This window comes from Emydura macquarii, unplaced genomic scaffold (genome assembly GCF_026122565.2).
Source record: "Emydura macquarii macquarii isolate MOO-44397 ecotype Brisbane River unplaced genomic scaffold, CSIRO-AGI_Emac_v2 contig_3692, whole genome shotgun sequence".
Lineage (NCBI taxonomy): Eukaryota > Metazoa > Chordata > Testudines > Chelidae > Emydura > Emydura macquarii.
This window is the reverse complement of record NW_027133829.1, coordinates 6,329,714-6,342,883: the sequence shown is the minus strand read 5'-3', so window position 1 is coordinate 6,342,883 and position 13,170 is coordinate 6,329,714.

Sequence of the window (13,170 nt, the reverse complement as noted above, 5' to 3'; positions counted from 1 at the left end):
AGTCCTTGGGGCTCCAGACACACAAAATGGGGCAAAAATGGGCAGGGAGGAAACAGGGCAAATCTATGACTAGGAGGTACTCTCCGCTAGAGTAGTGCCTCCTATCAGCCATCCTCACACTCTGTATCGCCAATCCCAAGTATTAAAAAAAATGAGTCAGTCCTCTGTCCTCCCAAAAATCATGAGATTGGCTTATAAATCATGAAATATGTAAAAAAGAAAGAAAAAAAGCATTTGTGGTCCATCTTTGCCTTCTCTCTTTTGAGCCTTTAGCTTACATTCAGTTCATGTCTTCAAGCTTTTCTCTGAAACCAACTTGTCCAGAAAATTTAACTATTTTGAAAAGTGAAAGTAGAGAGTCTCCCATGATCACCTGATTCCAAGAGCTGGAGCTTTAAGAAAAGCAGCAAATATTGCATGAGCTGTGATAAAATCATGAGTGTTGGCGCCACGGAGGGGCCAAGGATTAGCTGGCACAATCTGGTCCAGTCCTATAATCAAAACATTTTCCGTATGACCTGGTAAGCAAGGAAAGAGGGGTGGGTATGAAAATGGCAAGCAGTCTGGAGGGAAGTTGTGAATTGTTATAAGGCAACTTCTGCAATATCTGATGGAGGTTGCTAGGTTAGAGTAAAAGGGATGATGGAATTACTATTTATTTATTATACGTATTACAATACCATTTGTGGGCCCATTGAGGAAAGCAATCAGAGGAGTATTTCTCCCTTTACAGGTCTGTCATTAATTACTCTAGTTCACATCATGAGGCTCTGGACAGCATGCTGGATTTGTTAGCCAAGTGGTTGGAAGGACGGAATGGTTTCATATTCAGAATAGGATTTATTTGAGGGTCCAATTATCTTTTGGATTCAGTCTCATCTTCCCTACCACAATCATCTTCAAGAGGCCATTTTAAAAATTGGCCTCCTTTCTGGTTTGTATTATTCTTTCATCACTACATGTTACAGTATCCTCTGTTAAATGTAAATACACATGAAATAGAGGTGGGGGGGGGGTACAATGGGATCCCATTACTACTCCATTGAAAGTTAGCACCTGTTTAAATGTTAGAAGGTTTCCAGCCTCATCTCGCTTCAGTTTATTTGTATATTAACATATGGGCCCGATTCTGCAAGAATCTGGGTCTGAGCTTGGTGTGTCTGGTTGTCCTGAGCTCCCGCCAAATTCAAACATAGCATGTCTCTGATCAGTCCCTGAAAGATGATAAGCACTCAGGAAAGGTCAAAATGTATTTAAAATCAATCTGGGACAAAATGGTCTGCACTATTAGCAAGGAGAATAAATCAATGTTGATACATTTCAGCTGGCATTAAAGTTTACTTAGCCTGGGTATTTTTCCAGCAGTGCTGTTTGATGAACCTCCTATGTGATAGACCGTTTGTGCATTGCGGTGATCTCCTGTTGTGTATCATATATGTGGCTATTCCCCCCTACAACCGACTGTACCAAACAGCTTAAATTGTCCCTCTACAGTTTAATTTCCATATGTATCTACTTTGCCTGGAATTTGTATTCCATGCATTAGGTATAAATTCAGATCTGTTTGAAGACTCCATGCTGATTTAATAAAACATGATGAAACTTATTAGCGTAGGCAGTGTATATTAGTTGTGAAGCTGTGTTGGCTTTGGGACCTGGATAAGTCTTGCCTGTGATGAGCCTTTTGTTCTATTCAATGCACTCCTTCCCTCGACACCTCAGATCAGACTTTTAAACCCAGACACGGGATAATGAAAGCATTTAAACAACTGGGCTTCCAACACGGTTCGAAACGGACAGCCAGCCCTGCTGCCCTTTAAATGCGTTCACTGCGCACAAATTCGAAATGAGGTCGAACTGTCTGTATTAGAGGCTGACCAGAGCCACAAGCACAAATCCATCTCTTTCCTAGCATGGTTTGTGGTAGCCTGTATCGCATACTTATGATCACAGCTAGGATAGCATAGGAAACTCCACCTAAGGAATGACATCAAGGATGTTTACCGTCAGGGAGCACGTCTGAGTGCCTGCCCTTTAGCACTCCCTGCTGTTTCCCTGATTTTTAACCTTTGTCCTCACTCCCGTTCCTGGGTTTTTTATTTTTTTTTCATTTGTTGCCCCAAGAATTCTTTTGTGGCCTGGGTTCAACGGTTCCTTCTCCTGGGCTAATAGGGCAGGCCTTTAGGTCTCCTGCTCACCCCTGTACCTGCAGTAGGAACACAGCTTCTTCTTCTCCACCACTACTCAGACACATCAATTCTCCTTACCACCAAAACCATCCATTCACCTATGTCCTTCACTCCCCAGCCCATTCATTGCCCTCTTCACCCCACTTATTCCACCAGTTCTCTTTTCTGCTTTCTCCGCCAAACCCATTAATTTTCCTTTCTCTATCCTATATTCACCCCAAACCCAACAGTTCTTTCCACTTTTTCCTTTCCTTCAAGCCCATTCATTCTCCCCTTGCTCAAATCTACCACTTCACCTCTTCTCTGCCTCTTCCAGACACTGTTCGGAAGTGAGCTGTCCCAGGAGACCCTTGCTAATTCTCTGTCACCAAACTGAAAGGCGCATTGGGGTCAATTTCCTGCCTCTTATGAAGATCATACCCTTTCTGGGTGAGCTTTTCCGTGATCAGTGCCAGAGATGGCTTATCCCAGGAGCTCATGAAGACACTGTTTGCTTTTGCTAAGCACCTGATTGCATCACATGGAAGGTACAGATTTCCTGGGGAAAGAGATACTCCCTGGCCTCCAGTAAACACTTTTAATCTTCCATCCACAAATTTGAAATGACACAGGAGAGCTCTGCTCTATTATCTGTATGCACCATATATTTGTCAACTACACAGATAGATTCCCCAGTCTCTGCCCTCTACTTTAACCCCACCCCCTCCCCCCCACATGCCCTTTAAACACTCATCACAGCTGAGTGAGGATACTGTTGTAGCAGTCCTTTTCTGAACTGTTCACAGCACATCACTGATCCCCATCCCTGTATCCTCCCAGTCCTATCACTCAGTTCCCCTTCTCCTGATTGTTGCAAAGCCACCGCAGTTGCATCACCTTATATCTCTGGAGTGGCTCTCCAAAGCCACAACAAATTGCCTCAGCTTCTCTATCATGCTGTCTCAGCTACCCCTCACCTGCAGTGCTTCCTAAAGGGCTGGGCTCCTCACCACCCCTGGGGCAGTGCAGGAAAGCGTCACACGCCCCAAAGGTTCCCATTCATGCCATGCGTGATGATGGATGTTGAGATCTGCAAACTGTCCACTAAGACTAAAGCCAATCATTTTACAAAGGCTACTGAGCTGCACGTAGGTGGCAGGGCCTTCAGATCACTTCAGACATGGGCTGGACTTCCACTGCTGGTTAGTGGTGAGAAATGTAATCGATGCCAAGCCCCACAGCCACTCACCCCTCTAGCAACCGCAATTCTTTTAAACCGGTAGAGTATTTAATTAAAAATAAACACAACACTTTGACTTTTGCCTCTCTCCCCTTCACCCCCAGCACCACATCATGAATGACTTTGAAATCCGATTGAATTGTGGTCTTGGTCAATTTCCCTTTTTTCCATGTTACGGGCTGTGCTGCTGGTTGCCTACCTGTGCCAGCCTGTGGTCTGGGTTGAAGTTCAACAAAGCCGCAGAGCTACTTAGCTGGATTAATTACACCCAATGTGACTTGGCAGTTTCAGGGTGAGAAAGTGAGTTTTCCAAGATGATACATAGAGAGCTATCTCTGCTGTTTTTTAAGTGTGCCATTACTATCTTAATTAAATAGTTATAATACCCTATCTTGTAAAAATATATATCCCATTACTACTTCTTGAAGATTATTCCTTCTTTTATATCCCCCTTGCTGGGAAATGCACAGGAACCCAGGATGTTGATGAACTTCTTGGCTTATAATGTTGAGTTTCCCCATGGACTAGGGTAAAGCACAGTCCTTGATTAGCCATAGGGGAAATTATTCTCATCCCTATTTTGGCATCTCCTCCTTTTCCTCTGTGACAGGTGAGGTCACTCTCTGTTTTCAATATGACAGCTCAGGCTGAAGGGACAGGTGCCAGGCGTTGCTCCTGAATGTCAGACAAATGTGGCCTGGCTCATCCCCTTGTCCACCCGGGATGCTGACAGGGAGATGCTGAGTGGGGGTTAGTTGTGGCAACACTGCATCACATTCTTGCTAAACAGAGCGGGGTGGTGAGCCCGCTTGCTCTTGCTGATAGAGGATTGCACCACATGTTAGAAGCCCAATCTGGGAGAGGGGGCAGCTCTGTAGTGCCCACTTCGGGGCCATGTGTGGTAATGCAGGTGCCACCTGTCTGAGTATGCAAGGTTCTGGCTGCCTGTTTGTGGCAGGGAAGCCTGTGCCATGAGCTTGACGTCAATCTCTAAACAATCAAGTAACAAAACACCAGCTCAGAAGTCAGCTGTGTGCACCTTTAAATAAAGAGGGGGGAAATTCCCTTCAAATACAAGTGCTTTGTCGATGCGGGCAAGGCCATGGCCTGGGCTCTGGGTTAGCCCTAAGGCGTTCCGCCTCTGTCCCACTCTCACCCAGCTGGACCCCTAAGCAAGCACAGGCAAGCTTCTTAACTGGCCTCCTGGTTTTTGATTGGTCAGTATTTCCTCCAGACTCCTCTAGGCCTCTGGAGGACTGTCTTGTTGGTCGCCCGATCTGAGTGGAGCTTTCTTAGGCAGGGAGTGTCAGGCTGCTGGTGCCTTCAGTACGGGACAGAGAAGGCCTGATAGATCCCTTCACACCCAGTCCTTAGAGGGGTCTCCGATGGCCTCCTTCCCACCAAAAAATCCATGTGAGTATCTATCACTGTGAATTAAGGTGCATTCAAATGGAGCAGTTATGCCTGGTGAAAAGTTCTGCCTTTTTTCATTAGCGGAGCCACTTCACCTCGTTGCCTTGAGTGGGTTCTGGAGGCTGCACAGGTTGCTACATTTAACTCTATTCTGCCCCCTTCTTTATCTTGTTCCATTGAAGTCCCTTTGAAATGGGCCCGGTACAAACATTAGAAAACCAAGGTGCTTTGCTCTGAAGATCCCAGTTTGATTCATTTCAGGGTATTAAATGGCCCAGCTACAGAAAATCCAGCAGAGCATCAACCACAAGAAAAGAACAACTCCTTATGGCGTTGTTCCATCTCAGCACCATCTAAATCCCATTCCACTTCCACTTCGCCTCTCATCTAGACGTGTGTATGAACACTTGTCTACCTTGGAAAATGCGTGTCAATGTTAGTCTGATGGCTTGAGCCATATCACATGGTGTCACGGTAGCCTGAAAAAGTCATCCTTCAAGGCTTGTTGTCACAGTACAACATTATTATTCCATGTAGCATTTGACTCAATATCACCCAGTGCTGCAGAAGTGTATTTTTATGTGTGGAACCCAGAAATTGCAATATTGGGACACAGATCAATGGACTAGCTAGTCAATGGATACTAGTCTAGTATCTAGTTTAGTATCTAGCTAGTCAATGGATACTAGTCTAGTATCTAGTCTAATATCTAGCTAGTCAATGGATACCAGTCTAGTATCTAGTCTAGTATCTAGCTAGTCAATGAATACTAGTCTAGTATCTAGTCTAGTATCCAGTCTAGTATCTAGCTAGTCAATGGATACTAGTCTAGTATCTAGTCTAGTATCCAGTCTAGTATCTAGCTAGTCAATGGATACTAGTCTAGTATCCTGTCTCCAGCAGTGGAAAAAGCTGGTTGCTTCAAAGAAATGTGTAATGGGAGGAAATGTCTCCCTGACTGCAGTTTGTGATGAGTGTGTGCCCGAAAGGCCTGATCCTGAGATGACCTGAATGTTTCCTGAGAGTTGAGCACACCTGCAACTCCCAACACTTTAGAGTGTCAGGCTGTGAAGTATGAGATTGATACTATGGGTGATTTTATACCTTTTTGGTGTCACTGCAGATTCTCCAATTAGGGCCCAGCTCTGCATCCCCGACTGACGTTAATAAGCCTCTTATTCATTTAGCTCCAGATTCTGCCACACTTGCTAATGCTGAATAGTCCTTTACTCCACAGGTTCCCATTAAACCAACTGGCCTACTCATGGAGTAAGGTATCATGACAGAATTTGGTCCTTAATGTCTCATCTCAGATTCGCAGGTGGAGAAAGGCGACTGAAGGAAAAAAAATAGTTTTGGCTTGCTCTCAATGTTCTGCTCTGATACAACTGAAATGTTCCATTCCAATTTTGACATTTTTTTTAGCGAGAATGTAAAATAAATCTCAAAATTAGGTAATTTCTAACCAAAAAATTGAAATGTTCCATTCTGAAAATGTCAAAATTAAATGCTTTGACATTATAAAAATCTTCTTCTTCTTCTTCTTCTTCTTCTTCTTCTTCTTCTTCTTCTTCTTCTTCATGAAATTTTGTTGAAATGAAAACATCTCACTTTTGACAAATTGGCATTTTCCCATTGAAAAATGTTCCATCAGAAAATTTCCGACCAGCTCTATGGATAATTTTTTATCAGAACCCATTCAGTTCTTGGCCTCTGCCTACACTGTGGACAAGAGAACCAACTGGTATTAGTTGTGGTGATGGTTTCTGTGATATGGACACCTGACAATTGAGAAGTGGGCTGAGACCAGCTATCTCACTTCAGATCTGTAACCAATCATCTATCAAATGGCAACAATGTTTGCTCAGTCTCAATTTGGGATGGATGTGAACTGGCACCCGAGCAAGAGAGGGTCCATCCAATTCAAAACTCTTTTACACAACACATTATTACATTGTGGAACTCACTGGCTCTGGAAGTCATTGAAGCCAAAAGCATGAAGAGATTCAAAAAGGGACTGGACATTTATATGAATAAGAACATGCCAGAGTTACCATAGCTAATTATAAGAATATTTTTGGAAAGATGTTAAACCTCATTCTTCAGGGCAAGAATGAGACCTATGTGGGAGAGGGGCAGATTATCCCACATCTCTCTATTTCAGGAGCCTTACACCCTTCTCTGACACATCTGACCACTGTCAGAGACAAATTATTGGACTAGATGTGATTCAGTATGGCAATTCCTATGTTCCTATTATCCACCATAGTTTCTCTGTTCTGAAATCTGTGCTCTTTTAGGAAAGCCATCTATAACAAATCAGCCGGTGAGATCTAAAAGTTAGACATTCTCAAGATTGAGGGTGTATATTTTCCATTTTGAACAAGATTAATCCAATCTGTTTTCATTATGCATGTATAATACAAAAGAAACATAAAACATACCATGTTGATATGCAAGCAGATGGCTTTTTTACTTAGTTCAGCAGAGAACCATTCTAATTTGCAATTGTCAAAGAGACCTTTGTGTATGACTGACTTTTGCTGTACAGTCAAATGACATAAACTCCATTGATCAAAGGCAATTTTGCTGCTAGGAAATGCTCTTTCATATCCTGAGGGGGCCAAATTGATGGAAGTCACAGAGGCAGAGGAAGTGGTGGGAGCCTGCATATTTGAATCAAGCAGATCCAAAGTCATTGTGACTTGGGTGTGTGTGCGCATGCTAACAAATGAGCAAAAAGGGAATTAATGAGAGTTTAAGCAGGTATCAATCTGCCAGGCATTGCCCATAATCTTTCTTTCATTAGGTCTGCCACTTCAACAAATCTTCGTTATTTTATGTGACAAGGCTTTGATTCGATACACAGAGAAGTGTATGTTCTCTGCACAATAGGCATGCAGAAATAGCATGCCAGGAGTATTCATGTCATAGAATACAGCTCTTTAAATAACTGGTGCAGGTTTCATTTTATGTTTGGCTTATTATTTCTGAAGGCTTTGTTTATCCTTTTTGTTAGTCATCTAACAGAGATGCTGGGCTGTATCCTTGTGATCTAATCTATTGATGGGGGAGGTCTAACTTGGATATTGGGAAAACCTTTTTCACTAGGAGGGTGTTGAAGCACTGGAATGGGTTACCTAGGGAGGTGGTGGAATCTCCATCCTTAGGGTTTTTAAGGTGAGGCTCGACAAAGCCCTGGCTGGAATGATTTAGTTGGGGTTGGTCCTGCTTTGAGCAGGGATTGGACCACATGATCTCTTGAGGTCCCTTCCAACCCTAATCTTCCATGGTTCTATCTACAAACCTATTCACTTTTATGACTCTCATCACCTCAGTGTCTTTAATCTAAGGGGCTGATTCAAAGCCAGTTGAAGTCAATGGGATCCTTCCCATTGGCTTCAAGGGGGTATGGATAAATCCCTAATTCCAGGATTGAGCTCAGGTCCTAAATATCCAGGCTGGCAGAGGCTAGGGACTCTAAGGCCCTGATCCTGTTCATGCAGATCATGCAGAGCCAAAGCTGAAGTCGGTGTGTCTCTTGCTGGAAACAGAGATGTGTCTGTATAGATAAGTCTAAGAAGGCTGGCGGCTCAGTCCTAGAGGGTATGCAGAGAACAGAAATTCCATTTGGCAAAGGCTTGCATGATTTTGATGTCTTTTCATTCCAATTCAGGACAGAACCGAACATTTCAATTTTCTGGGAAAGAAAATTCCAGAACACAAAAATCATTTTTTGGTCAATCAAAATGCTTTTGTTTCATCCAATTTTATTTGGATCTGCTTTTTTAAAAACAAAACAAAACACCCAGATGTTATATTATAATGAGAGAAAAATCATTTTGAAAGAAACATTTTAAAACGTTTCATTCTGAAAATATCAACGTGGGACATTAACATTTTAAAGCCTCCCTCCGTCTCCCTTTTTTTCCCCTCCAAAACAAAATGTTGGTGAAATTGACCTGATTTGGCAAAGCATTTTGATTTTGATGAAGCTGCATTTTCCAATGGAAAATGGTTCTGTTGAAATGTTTCCAACCAGCTCTACTCAACCTTTGTTCTCTGGGAGATCTCCTCTAGGTAACAGCACTGGCTCCTGAAGAACAACATAGTGAGAAGCATGAGACTCCCAACAGCTAGAAGGTGCTCAGATACAATGGTGATGGATGCAGCATAAAAGCCGAAAGAGAGAAATGTAAGGTGGGACAACAAGGTGCATGGGGCAAAGTAAAAGAGGGCCTGAGGAGATTCATGGAAAATGTCAGGCATAATATTGCTTGTACATGTGTATGACAGCCCTTCATTGCTTATGTCACCTTCTAGGGGCCGGTAACACATGGAGGATCTATAAAGACCATCTTCTTTGTCATCACTGAGGTTTGAACCCAGACCCTCCAGAGTTAAGAATGTGAATCTAGCATGAGCACTATAGGTCACAGTGAACAGCGGTTATGTATTTTCTTAACTCTGATGACAGAGATTTCTGTTTTTAAAGCAGAAGGTCGTGAGGTATGTTTCCCATAGTGTCGACCATATAGCCATGGCTTGTTATATATGTGGCTTTTTAGTTAACTCCCTAGAATTCTGGGACTCTGGAGATCTATGCTGAAGGTATAATAAAGTTATGACACTGAAGAGTCTTGATCTGTATTTCCTGGTCTCAGTTGCTTGGCTCAGAGTAGCACCTTCTTTAAAAAAAAAAAAAAATCTTCCAATATACAGTGCTCTAAGCATAAAATAGTTCAATTATGGGGAAAGTTAATCCAGGCAGTTAAATGGTCAATAGGAAAATATGTTAACATGTTACAGTGGAAGATTATGGTGACTTATATGCTACCACTGTGTTAGCCAGATATTTGTGCGCTGTGATCATTTATAGTGCAAGCAGACTGGCTCAGCAGAAAAGAGAAATTACTCAATTAAAATAAATAACATTAATTGCTATGTATATCTTAGTTAAATCTTTGAAATGTAATATAAAGAGACAGTTTAATGGTTATAGTTTAGATTGCACATAAAACCCAACTAATAAGATAGCACCTTAATCTCCTGCTTTAAAGGGAATTACACCTGTCTATTAATAAAACCCAATAGATGTTAATGTGCTTTTATCTGGTGGAAATCACAGTTTGATGGGAATCCAGTGCACCTGGGTAAATTTTGCTTTCCCACCAAGACTTATCTTGGGTTATTGTTCCTGCCCAAGGCAATTATCACTACTGTTGTCTTTTCAATGGGGGTTGGCACAGTTGACAGACCAACAGTACATTTTGGCACAAGCATTGACAGAATACTCTACAAATATGGATTTGAAACAGGAGACTCAGAATCGGGACTCCTGGGTTCTCTTCTTGGCTTTGTCTCAGACCCACTTTGGTCTTGATTCAGGAAAGCCCTTAAGCCATAGCAGAAGTCCTATTCAAGTCAATGGGACTTAAGTGCTTTCTTGAATAGGCATGTATTTAAGCAAGTGTTTAAGTGCATTCCTGAATCAGGGCCTTTCTGAGCTTAGAGTAATCCATTAGACATTGTGCCTTAGTTTTTACATTTGTGAAGTGGGGATATAAATACGGCCTACATCCCAGGAATGAAATAAGTGAGGCTTATTTCATTCACGTTTGCAAAGCATTTTGCATTCACTAGATGAAAGATACTATGTGGTTTCCAAGGTCTGTCATGTACCTTATCAGCCCTGGGTGCAATTTTCAAAGCCCCTGTGGGTGAGCTAGGTGCCTACATGCTGGTACCTCAGTCATTTAAGCACTTTTGAATTTTTTCCCCATGACGTTCTTCTTTGGATTCAATGACTTTGGAACAGGACCACCCCGTGCTACGTGTCTGAACAGTGCTTAGCACAAGAGGGCTTGATCCTGATCGGACAGCTAGGAGCTACCAGAACGTAGATAATTTCATCACACTGTACAGTTTGTAAGGTGCTGGGAGCAAGACAGATTCTTTCTGCTGAGAAGGCATGTATTGGTTAGATCTGGTCGCAGTAGTTCTTTTACAGCTATTTAATGCAGAAGGATGGACTGGATGACATCTTGAGGGCTCTTCCAACTCTACATTTCTCTAATTTAGGGACAGCCCTGCATTTCAGGTGCAATACAGCTGTGCCTCCTCCAAGGAGAACACTTGAAGCGGTTTGGTTCAGGGAGGCAGACTCTTCCCGCTGTGCTCTGGTACCCGGGAGTGTGCAATAGCCTTGGAAGGGGTGCAGTATATTTCCTCTGCTGGCAGGCAGAACCATGGCTCTGTCTACGCCTGGCTCCACCTGATTCCTCTGGGCTACCATCCACCCTTTGGGGTAGTGCTTAGGGAACAGTCCATGCAATTTAGAAGCACAGGGACTGTATTTCTGACAGGCCCTTAAACAGCTTGAAGAAGGTGAGATGGAAGGTCCTTGGTCCCTCTGTTGTTCCCCAAGCCACTGTTGAACCTTCTAGGGCTAGGCCGGGTATGGACCTTAGCCTGTTTGCCTCAGAAGATAATAGGGACACTGTAACTGGAGGTCCCTATAATTCAGCTCATCTGTGTGCGTGCGAATCTGATTGTAAGCTAGTTGTGCCTACTCAGGCTAAGCATGAGTCACTGGCCCTTTTTTCAGCCCGGCGTTGTTCTACCACTTTGTGTGCTCCTGAACTGGGAGGATCTACTGGGAAAATCCCTCCCTTCCTCCTTCAAAGTCAACCCCAGCTCTGCCCCACATCTCCAAAGCCGCTCTGCTAGGGAATAAAGCTGAGTAAATGTGTCACGTTTTCAGCCGCAGGGTGCAAAGCTTGGCTCTTTCCAGTGCCATAGGCGGGGTTTGCTATGCCCCGCTCCATCACCCGCCCTGCAAATCAAACCCTGGAAAAATTCCACTCTGGAACTAATCCCAAATCTTTTCATGTTTAGCAAAGGCCAGTGTGTTCCTGCCCCTCCTTTCAATCCTGTCCCCCCCATCCATATTAAGCAGAATCAACTGAGAGGAACCAGCACAAAACTGGTGAAAACATGATTTAAGACAGTTTACACAGAACCAGGATTCCCTTCCCATTTGCCCTGACCATGGAAGTTACTCTGTTCCCTCTCCAACATACCAGCCCCTACATCTTCCTTTGAGTGTTACTCCTCATTGCCCCTGCAGGATACTCTGATGAGCAGGTGTAACAAGTCCCTATGTGCAAGGAATATACTGAATAAAAATGAAGAGCTGGAAGTATTAGTACATAAGCTAAATTATGTCTTAACTGGCACCACAGAGATTTGATGGGATAAATCTTATGACTGAAATGTTGGTGTAGAGGGGTATGGGTTGTTCAGGAAGCACAGGCCGGGCAAAAAGGGAGGAGGTGTTGCATTATACATCTAAAATATATGCACTGAGGCCCAGGAGGAGGTGAGCGACAGACCATTTGAAAGCCTCTGAGTGAAGATAAAAGGGTTAAAAACAGGGGTGATGTCATTGTAGTCATCTGTCAGAGCACCAAGGAGGAAGAGGAGGATGAAGAAGAGGAAGAGGAGGAAGAAGGAGGAAGAGGAGGATGAAGAAGTATTTCTAGAACAAATGGCAGAAATATGCAAAACAGAAGACCTGGTAGTAATGGGGGACTTTACCCAGCCATGTGCTGGAAAAGTAACACTGCAAAATACAAAATGTCCAGTAAGTTCTTGGAATGGATCGGGGACAGCTTTTTGTTTCAGAAAATGGAGGACGTAGCCAGGGGGACAGCCATTTTGGACTTGATTCTGACTAACCAGAAGGAATTGGTTGCAAATGGGAGGCTGAAGGCAATTTGGGTGAAAGCGACCATGAAAAGATAGATTTCAGGATTCTAAGGAAAGAAAGGAGTGAAAGCAACAGAACAAGGACAATGGATTTACTTTAACAAACTCATAGAAATGGTAGGTAAGGTCATGGGAAGAAAATCTAAGGGAAAAAGGAGTTCAGGAGAGTGGACAGTTTCAAAGGAGACAATATTAAAAGCGCAACTGCAAACTATCCCAATGAGAAGAAAAGTAGGAAGGAAGAATAGTAAAATGCCAATACAGCCCCACCGGGAGCTCTTTAATGACCTGAGAATCAAAAAGGAATCCTACAAATAGTGGAAACATGGACAAATTGCTAAGGATGAGTCAAAAGAATAGCACAAGCATGGAGGGAAAAAATCAGAAAGTCTGTGGCACAAATGAGTTACATAGCGAGGGGCATAAAAGGCAGTAAGAAGAGGTTCTATAAATATACAGGAGAAGGGGGGTATTGAACCCAGGCCCTTAGATAGCAGTCACACCTATTGCACCAGTACAATACACCAAATTGCTACACCGACCAACAGCTGTACTACTACAGGCCTACACATCCATGGC